Source organism: Pelodiscus sinensis, chromosome 12, assembly GCF_049634645.1.
Source record: "Pelodiscus sinensis isolate JC-2024 chromosome 12, ASM4963464v1, whole genome shotgun sequence".
NCBI lineage: Eukaryota > Metazoa > Chordata > Testudines > Trionychidae > Pelodiscus > Pelodiscus sinensis.
The window spans coordinates 31,766,141-31,777,500 of NC_134722.1; the positions used below are offsets into that span (position 1 = coordinate 31,766,141).

The 11,360-nt window shown below is 42.6% G+C and overlaps 1 long non-coding RNA gene across 1 annotated transcript in view; it reads right to left on the reverse strand.

Annotated features, from left to right (window-relative positions):
* LOC112545473 (uncharacterized) overlaps positions 1 to 11,360 on the reverse strand; it is a 59,160-nt gene that overhangs the window by 16,256 nt on the left and 31,544 nt on the right. Inside the window, exon 2 of the long non-coding RNA XR_012906824.1 lies at positions 3,138 to 3,300. This is a non-coding gene — a long non-coding RNA (uncharacterized LOC112545473). The remainder of the gene's footprint in view (positions 1 to 3,137; positions 3,301 to 11,360) is intronic.

Consider the following 11,360-nt stretch of genomic DNA (forward strand, 5'->3'; position numbering starts at 1 on the left):
CATTCCTTAGGCAACGTGGAACATCTACCTTTGTGTAACACAATAACAAGTTTATGTAATCAGTGCCAGTGACCATTAGCTTTAACAAATCATGATGAGCTTTCCTCTGAAAATTATATTAAAAGTCAGTAGAACCATTACACTGATAATAGTTTGAAGCAGTAGTTTAATAACTTACATGGTGGCTGTATTTCATGAGCAAGCCCAAAGGAAGAACATCTGACAAACTTACAGTGACTGCCTTATCTTGGCATACCAACTATGGAGATCTTAGCTGTCACATGTTACTAACAAGATAATTTGACAGCCTTTGTAAGTGTAATGCAGTCATCAAAATTATACTTATGGTAGACAAAATACTGAATACCTGCTTCTATTTACAAGAAGTAACCTAACATTCTTTAACTTGCCAAATACATGTAGGATCCTAGAACCTCACTTGACCCATGAAGTTTGCATGATGAGCATCTCATTAAAGAACATGAACTCAGTCCTGAAAATCCAGGGGACTACTCCCTTATGATTACATCTCTGTTCATTTTTTTTAAATTTCAACATCAAATATATCTGAAGATAACTAATGGTGTTTGCTAAAAAAATGCTGATGCCTTTTATGAGCAGAAATACATCTTTCCTTATATGGGTATAGATTCCAATCTGTACTGAAAGAAGAGAGTGATGGGGTATACTCACCACAACAGGATTTCTTTCTGCGTGCTTTGTGAATTGGATCCTTCCAAGTCCAGTGCCTGCTTCTGCCGCTCATTCATGTGCCCTGCCACACTTTTCTCTCTTTCTCTCCCTTTCTCTCTGACTCAGAATACTCTCTCTGTAGCCTAGCCCTTTAGTAAGAGTAAAGTGGATGTGCCTTGGTGCACAGCTCCAGCAAGAGCTGGCTGAGCTGCAGCAAAAGCCAGCAGGGAGCTATTTAAAGAGCTGGCAGGGACCTGAGTTGCAATAGGACAGTACCTGTAAGAAATTTTAAGTTACTTCCACCGCTGTCTTTGGCCCTCTGGCCAGGTCACTAGCCCTCCCCTTCAGGGGAACCAAAGTCTTATTGGATGTCTGTCCTAGTCAGTCTTCTATTCTGCTGCGTAGTCTGCACCACTGCCTCATTAGCAGGTGAGGGAACCCAAGCTGCCCTCTGCTTCAGGTTCCAGTCCAGGGACACTATATCTCGCAACTGTGGTCTGTTATTTCTCCCATGCCCTGTTGCTATTTTCCTTGGCACTTTCATTCATCTTCTAGATCCCTGCATTCTGGGTTTACCAGCTCAAACTTCCCCATCTTAGGAAATAATGGCAGATTACTTAACTCTATCACACTCTACACCCCCTCCTTTTCCCTTAGGCTGTGTCTAGACTGTAGAGTTTTTCTGGGATGGTATCCTGGAAAAACTCTGGTGCGTCCAGGAAATACATCCACTTTTTCGGAAGAGTTTCCAAAAAAGCAGGTACAGGAAAAAGTGTCCCTGGATTCCTCATTTTATGAGGCATAAGAGATGTTCTGAAATAGGAGGTTTTTCCGACATTTGGCCCTGTATAGACAGGCCAAATGTCGGAAAAGCCTCTTCCAAAACAAAAACAAGGAGAAAAAGATACGCAAATTGCTGTTTGCAATTTGAATATCTTTTTCTGAAAAAAAAATGGCCATATAGACATAGCCTTAGGGAGTGACTTAAGACTTCCTCCCATGCAGCCTCTTTCTGTTGCCAACTTCCTGGCTATGTAACAGCTCTGCCTGTTCCTTCTCAGCTGGATTCCGGCATCGATCAGTCTTATAATTCTTCACTCTCATCCAGGAGCAGTTTATCAGATTAACTAATTTAATTTTACCTGCTCTGCCTCAGGTGGGGTGTTTTCTGTTATGCTAGGCAAGCATCTGGCCATTTGGGGCTACTAATGAACAATAGTAAAATCCTTTTAAACCTTAGTTGTTTGCAATGCTTATCCTGTGAAGGTTACTCGTATGCTGTTTTCATGACAATCAAAACAATTGAATTTCAGGACTTTTAAAGGCAAACATTTTTTCTTTAGGAGACAGTTGCTGGTAAAAGATCAGTACAGACTATGCGATAACTTTTAACCACATCTAGAAATTTACATTTGATTAATATGTATCACTTCCTCCGGTAAACTATAATTAAATTAAGTGTCAAAGTGTGAAAAAGTTACTTTCTTAAATTAACAATTTTACACACACTTCATTTATGGCTTTCACATGATTTTTGCTCATTTTACTTGATAATGTTTTACTCTTATTATTATTTATAGCTCCATTTTTGCAAACATATTCCAGTCTCAATTGGAAATATCTCAGAAGATTTACCTGGCATTCCTCAGGTCCTTTGGGACAGAGAGCTAGGGTTGTGGAGGGTGCAGGAGCAAGAGCAGGGGCTTGGAGATGTAGAGGGCTTGGGGCAGGGGACTGGGGATGTGGGAGGTGCAGAAGTGGGGGGCTGTGGCTGCTCCCCAAAGCTGTCCCAGGGCGGCAAGGGTTGTACTGGCCAGCTGGCAGCTGCTCTGCAGCTGTCTGGGGTTCTTGGGGAAGCAGAGGCAAGCTTGTTTGCTGCCCCCCTCTGCTCATTCTGGGGTATAACTGTTCTCGGTGCTTACAACCCCCAATAGTTAGTTTGGAGTGTAACTGTCCCTCCTATCACTGCCCTCCCTTTTCTTTTGATAAGAAACAATCACATTCCAGGCACATCCTATTGTCCTGGAACAACCAGACCCTTACCTTGCTTTAAGTTCTCATCAGAGGAAGCTGCCTACCAAATTTGGTGGTCCTAGGTCTTACTGTTCAGGAGACATTCTTGAACAGACAAGACTCACAGACAGACAGACAGATGCACAAACTCTCCCAAATGTATAGTAAATATTCATACCACTCTACAGATAGACTAATGCCAATGAGAAAGCACAAAATCCAAAAAAAGCTATTTAATATCAACCTAGCCTATGGTAATACAAAGTTTCACAAGTAGTAGTTAGCTTGATTTAATACTGGATCTCCATCAAAAACCCATCAGAGAAGTTACAGAAAGATTAAGTAAATTTAGTGTCTTGAGGTATGGGATAAGGTTGAATTAAGAGATGCAAGCTTCAGTTACGTTAATTGCATAGCTGAAGTAAAAGTACCTTAACTTGACTTTTGGCGCTGTCCACACTGCAGGAAGTCAAAGGAAGCACACTCACAGTTCGATTTCCCTTGCTCCTCGTGGAAGCAGGACTACCGGCATCAACTGGAGCGCACCTCTCCATTTGAATTAGCGTGTCTTCACTAGATCTTCTCATTCGAACCCTGGAAGATCGACAACTTCAATCTTTCTCTTGAAAGAAAGACCTAACTAGTGCAATTTTCCTAGCCAATTGTTGGAACCTTCCCCCCCCCCCCCCCATTTAAGATATTGAATGTAATCCAAAATATTCAACACTATTTTACAACTGAGACTTTAAGTTGCTTTCACGTTATTAAAAGACACCGTGCATTAGGGCGTAGGTGACCCATGAATATGGCCGTTAATGCTAGATTTTAATAGTTGTCTTAATTTAATTTTGAAAAGATGTAATGCAGACCAAACCAAAGTAAGAGTCTTCCAAACACATTTTTTTTCCACTGAGCCACACTTTTGCAAACCTAAAAGTAGAAACAGCAATTGAATAGCAAGTAACTTGAACATTGGAACATATCAAAGAGGTGAGAGACAGCATTTGCATGCTTCCGTAGTAGAGTTACCATTAATATAAAGCAATGGCTATTTTGAGCCTCCCATATTGCTCTCACTGAGGAGAAACTTGGAAATTAAAAGGGAAAATAAAAGTAAGTGGCTTGAATCACATTGCTCTGCTGAGCATAAGTGCCTGGCCTTTTATCTAGGTAAATTAAGGCCAAGTGCACGCTGCAAAAGCTGTTTCTTTTGTGGCCAGCTCCCATGCATGCTCTGTTATACCAATCTGCAGTCTGTGAGGCTAGCGAGACCATAATGTTTCCTTCATTTGGATTCTTCTAGTCAGCTCAGAGCTGGCAGGAGTCACCTTCAGAAAGGAAAGAGCAAAGGAGGGTACCCTACAGCCTTGAAATCAGGAATTATAATATTGGCCGCAGCAGGTCATTTCTTTACCCCAGCCTCACTCTTATGTTTTCCAGATTTTAGGGGAATAAAGGAATTCTAATAAAGGTTCCGAATAAAGAACATGGTGCCAACAATTCTATATTGAAAAAAGTGGGTTTATACAAGCTCTCCTTCGTAACAGAAAAAAAAATCAGTAAGGTGCCACTGCACCTCAAAAAAATATAAAAATAATGAAAAGGCTCCCTTCAAGTCTGTGACCAGGATTATGCTTCATGAAGTGCTTAGTAGTTGAAGAACTAGTGTGTGAACCCTGAAGAGCTCTTTGGCCTCAAAGATTAAAATACAATTTCTTAAAGATCTGATGGGGGAGGGAGAATCCCATCTTGCCAGCAGCAGCAGGAGGAAGCCATTACTGTTACTTATACAATCTATTCTTGCTGAGACTGTTGCCCAATATAGTTTACAAAATTTCAGTTGGAAATGCATTAGCAGCTGAACAGCAAGCAGCTTCTAAGGGGTAAATAGAAAAAATAAATTAAAAACCGAGCTTCGAAGCTTCAAATGTTATTGAACGTCTGCTGCAATCCCCACAGTCAGCAGTCTATAACCTTTTAAAGTCCAAAGAAACCTTTTCTTACATGTACAGATTTCATTTGATTTTGGTTTAAGAAACTTTTTATGGATTCAGTTCAAGTGAAGCAGATAACAATTAGTTCAAATACATAAGCACCCTTCCACACTTACATATTGGGAAGAGTGTATATATATATATATATATATATATATATATAAATAAATTTTCCTTTTTATCCTTCCCATTCTGTAAGTATGGAAGGGGGCTTAGTATTTGAATTAATTGTTATCTGAATATATGTAATCTATATATATGCAATTTCCAGGTTGCTTTTCTATTTGGAAATGAAACAGATTCCCTGGTAGTTGCATAGTTCTCAAATGCTTACTTAAACTTTTCATTGTCAGACTATTTAATAGCCATATACAATTATTCAGTCTATTTTGGCATGAACATGTTTGTGTTCTTTACATTTTAAAATAATAAAAATAATAAACCTAAGAACTGGCTGGCTGGGGGGGGTTCCTTTAAGCACAGATCTCAGATAGCCTCAGGCAGCAGCCCCACACAGTAAGTCCTGAGCTGGTGCCCTGCCGGAACTGGTTCCGGCCAGCCTTAAATGCAATTCAGGGTCCACTCAGTGTGGATGCGCTATTTCGAAATAGCAAAATGCTATTTCGAAATGCATTTTGTGTATAGATGCATTATTTTGAAATATCTTATTTCTAAATAACACTGTAGTGTAGACATAGCCAGAGAAGGGAAGAAGCAGGGTTATGTATGACATTTTTGCTCTTCTAGCCTTACTGCATTGTCCCTAGAGATCAGCCATAGCAGCATGCCTTGTACTCCTGGAATGCTTGACATCTATTTGAGTGTTTTACATTGTTCTATTTAAGAATTAAAAGCTCATTAAAAGTACCAGACAGAATCTAGAACACCTACCTTGATGTACAGATCAGGTAGCTTATTGCAAAGAGCAGTGGAAACTTTCCCACAACACCCTGATCATATGGCTCATCCTGTTCTGCTTTTCAAGATGTCCCACTTCACTTTTCCATAGCCATTCCATTCCTGGCCTAACAGACTGCTAACAAAAGTACCACTACTGTCAGTGGGGACTATGATTTTTTAAAATATATCTGTAATAGCATTTGAGACAGCAAGCTATTTCATAGAGAATAGTCACCATCTTGTGCGGTAGTGACTGCCAGTCACTTCTGAGTTGGGCCAGATTTGAACCAGCAACCTACAGACTGCTGAGGATGTAAAGTTGCTGCATTTTATTGCAAACTGCTAAACCTTCTAATCCCTTACATGCTACTGAAATCAAAGTTAAGTATTACATTAATAAATGCATAGGCTACAAGTCATGTAATTAGACTGTTGGTTATTATAATAAAGACAGGCCATATTTTCTTTGAGATCATGTCTTTTTTTCTTTGCTTTCTTGATATTCCAGATTTTGTCATATTTCTTTCAAATGTATTAAAGAAGCTATACTTTGTTTGCTCAATCAGCTATTCTAAGGGCTGGTAGCTTTGCACCTTTTCTTTTCTCTTTTTTTTTTTGAGAGAGAGAGTTACTTGTTTTTGTTTCAGTTAAGGATGCAAAGATCCATTTCTTTGCTGATGGGTTTAAGGAATCAATACTTAGCAGACAATAAATACAAAGATTTGGAGAGGGGGAAATTAAATTTCTAGTACAGGAAAGAAGCTCTTACCATACATCAGTTGAAAAGTTTCTTTAATTTTAGTTAATGAAAGAAAAATTGGAAACTGACTGCTACCCTTTAAAATCCTCCACTTTCTGGTTTCTGTGGGCCTTTCTTCTGGGCATCTATTTAAAATATTATTTGGAACAATTTGAATAGCAGGATGGAAAATACTTCTGATATTTTTCCCATTAACAGTCAGTTACATTTCCCAGAAGTTCTGCAGCCTATTTAAGACAAAATTGACACACAGGGTCAAATTCACCTCACCTGCAGAAGGCTTGAGTAATCAACAGGTGAATTAGGGAGAGTCAACATTTCCATAGTACACAGGTCATTCAGCCTCACCCTATTCCATCCTGAGCCACCACTCCAACAGCATCTACTTCCCCTCTGCTCAGGATGGGAAGCGCACTTCATTCATGCAACTGCAGATGCCACAGCTCTTCATTGGACCTGTTCCCAAAACCCTGCCTTTACAGGCAGACCAGGTGGGACTAGTTCTCTCCATGGTGTGCAGGATGGTGCAGCTGCTTTACCTGCACCTCCCTTCACCCTCACCCTCCACAGGTGATGCTGTCCCCACACCCTGCAGAGAGAGCAGAAAGTCAGTTATGTGAATGCGGGAGGAGGAGGAGGATTCTGCCCTATTAGATTTTACCTCAGGAGCGGGGAAGATGGAATAGATTAAGTCATCTCTCTGCATCTCCTGCCAGAGGCTCTTTTGGATACATTCCTCAACTGGAGAGAGGGTGCTGCCAGCTCGGACTCAAGAATTTATTTACTACTGACAAGAATGAGAGTCAGGATGGAGAAAGCTAGAATTTGTCACACAGACAACAGAAGGTTGGTGTGGGAATGAAGCAATATGACTGGGTGACTGGAACCAAAAGACAGAAACTGTTGTGTTTTATTCCTGAGTTGGATATGGACTTGACCTGTTGACCTTGAACCAATCACTCAGCTCTACATCTTTTGTGAAGCAACACTTGTGTACACAATGCTAGGGGTGCAGCATGTAGCCCTTAACCTCCATGCACTACAGGGTGGATACACAGGTGATTATAGGACTCAGGAGCACTGTGATGACTAATTACTGTTTGTAAACTGTGTACAAGTTTTCATGCCTTTTTTAAATCCATTTTAAGTTGGAGACATTCCTTACTCTAATTTTACTTGCCTGATTACTGCCAAACTAGTCAATTAGCCCATCATAAGACGGGATTTTCAGGTCTCTCCTCCACGTCGGTCTTCTTTCCTGAACCTCCAGTCTCTCGCTCCACCTCTCTCTCAACTCTCCTCACCCTCCTGCATCTCTCTCTGTCTCTCTCTTTCTCTTCTCCTCCCTCTCCTGCCTTTCACTCGGGGGACTGTGGAGCCCAAACGGCGATCCCCGTACTGCATGGGGAGTGTAGTGCCCAAACAGTCGTTTGCGCCCCTTGCTCCCATGCGGCGGCCCGGCTGAGCAGCACAGAAGTCATCCAAGTGCCCCAGCGGGAGGTGAAGGGGGGCAGGGAGGTGATGTTCATGGCCAGGGGGCAGGGCCTGGAGCCGCTGTCATGCCGCACGTCACTGCCCTGCCCCCCTTTGCCTCCCGCCGTGGTGCTCGGCTGACTTCTGCATTGCTCAGCCAGGCCACCGCGGGGGAGCAAGCGGTGCAAGAGGCTGTTTGGTCCCCACGCTTCCCATGCAGCACCCCCGAGTACCACGGTGGGAGGCGAAGGACGTGACTCGGGCAACAGCACCACCCAGAGGGAACAGCCAGGGAGGCAACAGTGTCGCCCAGAGGGAACAACCAGCATTTCAGCGTTACTGAGTCACAGACATTGGGCTACTATAAATATGATAGAGCCCATAGTCAATATGATATGGAAGCTGTGGCTATAGGTTTTCCACATGCTTTTTATTCCAAGAATTTGCATTCCTAAATCACAAATTCACGCCGTGCATCTTGGATATCTCTCCTAGGGTATGTCTACACTACCACCCTAGTTCGAACTAGGGTGGTTAATATAGTCATACGAACTTGCAAATGAAGCCCGGGATTTGAATTTCCCGGGCTTCATTTGCATGTTGCCAGGCGCCGCCATTTTTAAATGTCCGCTAGTGCGGACTCCGTGCCCGCGGCTACACGCGGCATGAACTAGATAGTTCGGATTAGGCTTCCTATTCTGAACTATCTAGTTCGTGCCGCGTGTAGCCGCAGGCATGGAGTCTGCACTAGTGGACATTTAAAAATGGCGGTGCCCGGCAACCTGCAAATGAAGCCCGGGAAATTCAAATCCCGGGCTTCATTTGCAAGTTCGTATGACTACATTAACCATCCTAGTTTGAACTAGGATGGTAGTGTAGACATACCCCTAGTTATTTTGGATTTCCCGGATGTCTGGCAAAAACCACACTGAAGCTTATTTCCCCCAAAACCAGGGGTGCAGAACATCGTATTTTGCTAGAAACATTCTCTTAGTTTTTTAAAACATGAGTTCTTATTGATGCATTTCCTACAACGATTACTGGAGTTTCTATTAGGAAATGTGCCTTGCTCCTAGAAGTGAAGCTATATGGCACTTCAGAAGACTAAATATTTTAGAGGCTTCATTCCAGCCTCTTGTATTCTAGTTCCTGCTGCTAGCTTTGTAAAAGTTAGTGTGTGGAGAATAATTCTGGTCTGCATTAAAGTGGATATCACAAGTAGGCAGTGGCATGGGGGAGAAGAGGGGGAGGAGGGGGAGGTCTAAGCCTTCAGAATATGCCTCCTATATTTTGCACCTCCCTTGATTACCCTAGGACTATCTGTTATCTATGAACTCTTACATACCACTGCATGTGCACACACTATTATTCCTTATTGTACTCTAGCATAACTTACATTAAGAGGGGACAAGCAGGGTCAGAGGATCTACAGCAGTCAATTGTCTGACCAAACCTTTCACAAGGAGGGTAGTAAAGGCATCAGCCATAGGGCACACTGCAGCCTTAAGAATTCAGTGCTTATGTCCACACTGCAGCTGAGAGGTGTGATTTCCAGAGCAGGCAGACAGACCCACAGTAGCTCAGCTCAGCTGAGCATGCAAAAAATAGCAGTGGTGGCACTGGTCGTGGCTCAGTTCAGACCCAACAGGTGAGGTGAGCCTAGAGTTGGGTAGCTATCCCAAGCAGTCTCCAATGTTGCAATAGCCACATTGGTATAAACAGGAGCTGAGTGAGCACAGATCTACCTACCTATGCTAAGTGTTACACTTCCCTGCTGAAGTGCAGACATACTGAGTAGGGCTAAGATTCCTTCTTTCGCAGATCCCAACTGATCTGCTCTGTGTATTCTCCATGTGGTTTAGCTGGGCAGGATGGAAACGATTCATCTTAGAAAAGGAGAGAAATCATTCATGTGACATGCATTCCATCCCCTCATGGGGTTGGCATAACCTCTCATTCTCGGTCCTTTCCATCATAAGATTTTAAGCAGAATTAAACAAGCCACCATGTTTATCAAAAGCAGCAATGGGCTGACATGTGCATGCAAACAATTGTTATCAGTCAGTGCTGCAGAGAAATGGAAGGAAATGGGAGAACAAGAGCTCTCCTCAATCCCAGACTCCACTATTACTCCAGCAGAGTGCTGAAAAGCTTTGCTTTTTTCTGCCTGCTTGCTGGTTAGCGTCTCTCATGTATTTCTGATAATCTCACCCTTGTGCTATTCAATATGTTTTCATTGTGTAAGCTTCTAATTTCTCTGTAGACACATGAGTGCAATTCTGTGAGCTCTGAGGACTCATCTCCCATTGATTTCAACAGGCACTGAGGAAACAGAAAGCTTTGGAGGAGACATTTGGCACTTCCTCACATACACTGACTGTGCCCAACACCACAAGCCATACATGTAGTACTGGGATGTGGAGGAGGTAAACTTGTCTCATGAAAACAGCACCACCACAGGAATTTTCTCTTATTCAAAATGGCTACCTTGTTTTCATTACTGCCAGTGTGGATGAAGCAAGATGGCCTCTATATCACTTTAGTCTACATGTATGTGGGAGTGCAGTGCTGCCAGCTCATGTGACATGATTGAGAGACATGGGATTTTGGCACCTGCAGAAGAACTGTCATGATGATGCAAAAAAAACCTCCTCTTGTCCTGTAGTTTTCAGGGCTAGTCATGGAGAGAGAGCTGTACATGAGAACCTTTGGGCTGAGAAAACAGATCTGTCCTGCCTTCATGTATGGCTCTATAACAGAGAGAGGGTCCAAAGGCAGCAGGACACAGGGGTGAGAGAGCAGAGAATATGGTACTTCTGGAACTCAAAGGGAAAAGTCTGGGGGCAGTGGGAGCAGGGCAGTTGGGGAAATGGTGCTGTGTGCTAGACAGAGATGTCCCAAAGCAGCAGGATGCCCTGTTGTGTTGTAGTTCGGTCAAGATGGTAATAGGAAATGAATGGCATTTTCCCTCTCGTAGGGGTGAAGAGATGGTTAGTGAAGTCTCCGTCTCCGCAGCGCGGGAGAAGCCTGCATTTAAAGGTTGACTTTTCAGTGTGAAGTGATCACATGCTCATAGCTAGAGGAATAGAGCGGCGTTAAAAAATCAAAAGACAGACTAAAACCATGATTTTTGGAGCCATCTCATGATTTTTGAGTCCCTACTGATTTTTGATGTCTTGAGTTTAGCATTACTGCACATATTACACAATCATTGCAGGCATTGATCTGGGATACCTCATGTGAATAAGAATTCTGAACCAATACTTGCTGGGAGCTATTGGGAAACACCTACCAGGGACATTATTCATGCTAGGTAATCAGAGAGCCTAATTCAGAGCTCACTTATACTAGAGTAAAACTATGTGAGATCTGAATCAGGCCCCTTGTTTGCAGAACCTCTAAGAAAAATGTGTTGAACATGAACTCATTGGGGAAGTGGGAGGTGAACTGAAGAAATACAGGATGTTCCTGGATTAGGATACTTGGTAAAAAGTCAGGTAAGTTTTTGTCATTTTATACTGTATCTG